The 6,000-nt window shown below is 56.8% G+C and overlaps 1 long non-coding RNA gene across 1 annotated transcript in view; it reads left to right on the top strand.

Moving 5' to 3' along the window:
- LOC111773427 (uncharacterized) overlaps positions 1-5,645 on the top strand; it is an 18,158-nt gene extending 12,513 nt beyond the window's left edge. The window contains exon 3 of the long non-coding RNA XR_011438953.1: positions 5,037-5,645. This is a non-coding gene — a long non-coding RNA (uncharacterized lncRNA). The remainder of the gene's footprint in view (positions 1-5,036) is intronic.
- The last annotated feature ends 355 nt before the right edge of the window (positions 5,646-6,000 follow it).

The raw sequence follows: 6,000 nt of genomic DNA on the forward strand, positions 1-6,000 counted from the left end.
TTCAGCCGTGTAGCCACACTCCAGCTAGGCAACACTGCACAGCGTCACCCTGCACAGGGAATGACCCAAGGAACCAGCAGTGCTGAGTGCCCGCTTTCAGGGCTTGCCCTCACAATCTCCCAGGGATGCAGCCAAGTGGTGGAATGGGTTCGAGAAGCCTCTTCTCCCAAGCCGCTGTGGCAGAGCAAAACCATCACGGCCTTCCATGTGCCTGTGACTTGGAGCCCTGGCCCCCGCCCCTCCTGCCTCTGGGAGGCGCCAAGTGGAGAGGGTGTGAGCGTGAGTGTGTGTCCATGATGTGGGTGCAGCACCAGAGCAGGGACGCTTTTCTACGAGGGAGTGGGACCCAGGGCATGTATGCACTCTTCTTGCTCCTCCTCACCCCCACACTCCCTGATGACCCTCTGTCTGTGGTCCTTTGCCTGGTGCCTGCGGCTGGCCATCTGCAGGGTGGAAGGGAGCCCTCCTGCCTGAGGAATAAGCTGGGCTAGGGGTGGGCTGGCTTTGTGAGAACAGAGTCTCGCACCTGGGGTGCCCAAGGTTCACACTGGAGGGGAGGCAGGGTGAAGAGGAATGTGTCTACCCTGACTTTTGTCCCAGGGGCCATGTTTGGGGGACAAGTCCAGGAATTTATCAGTACCCCTCTCCAAAGTGATCCTCCTATTGCTGTGGTTTTTTTTTTTTTTCTACCCTCCAAGGTCAGAGCACTTAGCACCCTGATTCTTCCCTCTCTCTCCTCCCAGCAGCCTCCCCCAGAGCTATTCACAGGCGACTAAGGTGGACATGGGCTCACAGTTAGGGATAGGTTTTCAGCCCTATGAGAAGGGGCTTGTCCACTCGGGGGTGGGGGCTGGGACCAAGCCTGGGACACACTCAGGTTCCTCTGCGCGCTCAGCCCTGACCAGCCTGAACTCTCATTCTCCCTCTGGGAGTCAGGGGGACACGAGATGTGTGGAATTCCCTGAGAACACAGTCCCAGCATGAGGGTACAGGAGGGACCCAGGGGCCGGCCTGTGGGGACCTCAGCTGAGGCCATTTCTCTGGGTCTCCCAGGACAGAAGGCGGGCTCTGGGTGGGTAGGACAGAGGCTGGCTGAGTGGCTCTGGGGTCCAAGGCTCAAGAAGTACCCGTCCTAACCCCCAGAGCACAGGGAGCAGGCCACAGCACGCACAGGCTCTGAGGAATCCTCAGGACGCCTGGGTTGGCTGGGCCCAGTTCCCGTCAGCCCTCCAGGGCTCTGCTCTGGCCGGGGCTGCTCACAGAGCCGCTTTGTTCCCCAGGAGCCTCCTGAGCATTTAGCTTGTCTCGTCCTGCTGGTACATTCGTTGGCTGTGATTCCCACTGAAGACATCTTCAGGGGGCAGGCAGGGCGCCAGGCTTGCGGGCATGACCTGGACTGCTCCGCTGAGCAGGGAGCTCGTCAGCCTGCGATGTGATGTTGGGGCTGTTTGCCAAGGGCCGCAGCAAGTCTGCCTGGGAAGTTCTGACGCCACTGCTGGCCCTGGCGGGGAGGTCGAGAGCAGCATCTGCAGCTAGAGCACCCTGGGATTGCCTCCGGCTGCCCAGGAACATGCTGTGTGATTACAGGCAAGTTCTTGCACTTCTCTGAGTTCTCACTTTCCTCAACTGCAAAATGTGGGCAATAACAGCACCTATCTCAGAGTGAAGTTGGGAAGATTAAACAAGGTGAGGCATGAAAGCACTTAGCACAGGCCTGGCACTTTCCAGAGGGCCCACTCCATCAACACTGTCCTTTCTCTTATGGTCTCTCCCCAGCCAGCTTGAAATGTCCTCCCTTTCCTTCTCAGTTCTCCCTGTCCTTCAGCTCAACCCACACTTCCTCCATGAAGCCCGCCTTGATTGCTCTGATTGTGCCCACACTCTTGTGGTACTCGCTGGTGATGCCCACAGTTAGACACCGGCCACGCTGCTGTTAGGGATTTGGCTCTAAGGGTTTACAGGAGGCTCCTTCCTGGAGCACGGGATTTGGGTGTTTTGCTTCTGTTGTGTCCGTCATGGGCCAGAAGGTACTAAACAGACTAACAGGAGTGCTCACGTCTTGACTGGATAAACCCAGCCTGGGTCCTGCCCCAGGGCCGTTGGAAGAGCTGTCGTTGGTTGCGGTGTCGGCCATGCTCCGCTGAAGGTCCAGGTATTCTGAAGAAGGGTTTCAGTTGCAGCCACACCCAGCCAGCTGGTGAGCTCATGTTAATGGGACTTACCCACATTGTGCCGGCTTGCGCCCCTCCCTCTGACTCAGAGCCTGAATCCCCCCCAGTGCTGTTCCCCGTGGTTAGGTTTGGGAGTCTCCAGAGGTCTCTGGGCAGGTTTTCCTGCTCCAAACTTGTTCTTACTGTCTACTGCCCACCAGCCACGGAGAAAGGGCCCCTCCCGAGGATTCTGCTCTGCTGCCCCCAGGAGCTCCAGCCTTCGAGGGCCTGGTATCTCAGTGCACTCTGTGACCAGCAGCCACACCAGGTATCACACAGAAGTGTGGGTGGTGGCTTCTCTCTAACCTGTACCTCGCTGTGTTGCCCCCACCCTGACGGTGCTGGGGTGCAGACTGCTATCTGCCATCAGAGACACCATTACTAAGGTGGGGCACATGGTGACAAACTGGACTCTATTTCCCAGCGTCCCTTACAATGGGCTGTGGCCACATCACTGAGTCCTCACCAGTGCAACGCTGAGTAAGCTGAGCCACCTCCAGGTCTGGGCCTTAAGGTGTTGGGCATGCTTCCGCCATGCTCTCTCCTCTTCCTCTGGTGCTGGTGACCCAGCTTCCACCAGGCATGATGACAATGGCCAGGCACAGGGGAAACAACAGGTGGAAGGGACCTCAGCCCATGGATGACCTCATGAAGCGGAGGCTCTGCTGGTCTGGGCTACCCACCCTGAGACTGTTGTTTGAGAGAAAATCTCCTCTGTTGTGCAATCCGCTGTAACGAGATTCTCTTTGTAACAGGAGTCTAGTCTTCAACATACATGTGGGCTCCAGGCGTGACGAGAGCACAGCCCCTCAGCTTCTGCTTATAGTCCTGCACCCCCTCCGCCCAAGGCCTGGACCGATCCCCACGGCCTGGCTCAGGATAGAGGCCACAGAGGCCCATTTCCTGGATTCTCGTCTGTCCCAGACTTGATGGCAGGGACTCTTCCTGCCCTGTAAGTAGAGGTCTGGAGGGCCTCTGATTCATCAGACACACCCAGACTCATCCCAGGTTAGGGTCAGCTGGGACACCCAGGCCTGCGCGTCTCTAAGAGCAGGAGCTTCATCACTGGTGCCCAGTCGTGGCGAGCCTTCCTGAACGAGGGCTCGGCCTCCTGCTGGCTCACCTCTGTCTCTGGCCTTGAGCGAGAAGACGGCAAAGGGCTGAGGCTCTTTAGGGTTAGGAGAGAACCCTGTGGGTTAGTAGCTTCTGGGCCCTTTTCTAGGCTCCCTGGGAACGGCAAGTGGGTGATGGATGAAGTTGTGCTACTAACTAAGGTTAAGAAAAATAGTGCTTCCTTACTCCGCACACCTGCAGAGCACTTCCAGTTTACAGAGCGCTTTCACACGCATTCTCTCATCTACTTGCTGGCCACAGCCCTGTGATGGGAACAGGGGCTATTCGTCCCCATGTTACACATGTGGAAACTGAGGTTGCTACCCACACCTGGAAATGCCCAGGCTTGCATCAGACCTCCGGGTTCCTGACTTCTGGCCTGTGCTCTCATTTCTATACCCCGCCAGACTGAAAAATGATGTGTTTTGTCTTATGCTCAGAAAGGGTTGCACATTGAGGACGACGTCGAGAAGAGGGCGTTGTGTTGACTTTGGGTGAGCCACTTGACCAACCCAGGCCTCAATTTCTCCTTCTGTAAATGGGAAGGACATCCCTGTCATTCCCAGACCAGGCAGAGAGTTTCTTGTTCTTCCCACACACCCTGTCCCCATCCAGTTCCTGCCCTTATTCCAAGTCTGCAAGGTAAATTGGTCTGCGGGCCTAGATTTGGCCACGGAAGTTGGGGTCTGGGGAGGAAGAGGCATCCTGGGGCTGCTGCCCCTAGACTGGCCCGCGTCGGGTGAACCACACCAGGCTGCCCCGGGAAGCGTCATCTGAGAGAAGTCCTCAGTCGGGGGAGACGAGGGGGGTGGGGACTCGCTCTTTCACCTGAGCGGCCAGCCATGCCTGGTGCTTGGGCGCAGTGCAGGATAAAGGCCCAGTGGAGAAGAAAGGTTGGTTTGACTCAGTGCTCCTGATTCTTCAGCCCCACCAATTACACAAACACAGCCTTGTGTACCTGACCCAAGCACACCCGTGTGTCAAGAGCCATGGACCCCAGGCCTCAGGTCCCATTGGCTTCTATAGAAGAGCAGCATGCAGGATTTAAGTTAGATACAAAGGAGAACTTCCTGGGGTGAGGGTGTTAGATGAAAGACAGGACAATGTGGAATCTTCTGAAGGAAGGGTGATGGTCTCTATAAATATGAAGGAAATACTTATCTCTCTGGCTGTGGGGCTGAGGGTGGGAGTAGGGGAGACAATTAAACCGGAATTTCCCAGAGGCAGCCGGATGAATAAGGTATGCAATCCCTACTAGTGAACACCTTCGAGCCCAGACAGAAGGAAAAGCAATAAAAGAACAAAGGAAGAGGTGCAGAGGAACCATACCTCTTACCTATTTCTGCACCTGGGAATGGGAGAGGAGGGGGGAATTCTGGCCTTGGAATACAGCATCAAGGGGGCTACTGCCTGCTGGGCAGAGTTATCAAGGAAGCAGGACTCTCTGGTCCTCAGAACAGGGAAATGGGTAGGAGCCTATGAGAGGCAGCATCTCCCTGCGTCCAGTGGGCTAATGACATGTGGAGTGGTCGTCAGGCCTGCCGGGCAAGTGAACTCAGGGCTCAGCCAGAGGGGAAGCTGGCGAGGAGAGCTGGAAGGGGTGCTGTCTCCACGGCTCACTCAGCCGGGATGCACCAGACCTGGCAAGAGGGCCGGAGGGGCCTAAGGCAGTGGGATGGTTCCCTGACCCTTTAATTCTTTGTATTTCCACAGTTTGTTATGAAAATTTAAAACCTGCAGAACAGCTGAAAGACCTCCACAGTGAGCACCACACGCCCACCACCTCGTGCCACCGTGACGTTTTGTTGGGTGCTGTGTCACAGTCTCTCCAACTCTCCGTCCCTCTCTCCGTCCGTCCACCCCTCTTATTTTCGGACGCCCTCCTCAGTGCGGTGCAGGCATCCGTGCCCGTCTAGGCCAGCACTTCCGCATCACGTCGTTAACAGAGTTCAATGTTTGTCACAGCTGTTTGTCTCTCTTGAGGTGAGCTTTACACACGATGACACACGCGAATCTCAGGTGTACCATGTGTGAGTTCTGATAATGCCCGCACCCATCGAGGGACCGAGCATGGTGATGACTCCAGAAAGACCCCTCATGCCGCTTCCCAGCGAATCCCCACCCCACCCCACCCCACCCCACCCCACAGCCTTCTGAGATTGCCTCCCACAGGTTGGTCTTGCCTGTTCTGTCCACTCACCCTGTGGAGGAAGTCACACAACGTGCTCTCGGGGAGGCTTCTTTCCCTCAGCATAATGACTCCCGCATCCTCCGGGCAAGAGTCTGCTATACATAAAGTCAGACTTATTGTCAGACAAGAAACATGTCCCCAAATCTAATCTTCGCTCAGCGCTGGGCAGCTGTGCTTTCAAGGGCGTGCTCGGCGCCTTGGTGTGCCCCTTCCGTGCGTCCTTGACCAGCGGGAGGCAGCAGGCTGGCTGGCGAGGCCTGTGAGGCATGCAAGGTTCCCAGCGCCCAGCCTCCTCTCTCTGCTGCGACTGAATGGCCCTTTGGGGCACCCCCACCCCTTATATCTTCCTCCCACTCAGGCACTGTGGGCTCTGCCTTCGTCACACCCTCCCCACCCGCTAACCCGACCCAGGAGGATCTGACAGCCAGGCGTTTACCCTAGATAACTGATAGTGCAGCTGCACTGTAACACACTGCCTCCCACTGA

The sequence above is a fragment of the Equus caballus genome, chromosome 5 (assembly GCF_041296265.1).
Source record: "Equus caballus isolate H_3958 breed thoroughbred chromosome 5, TB-T2T, whole genome shotgun sequence".
Lineage (NCBI taxonomy): Eukaryota > Metazoa > Chordata > Mammalia > Perissodactyla > Equidae > Equus > Equus caballus.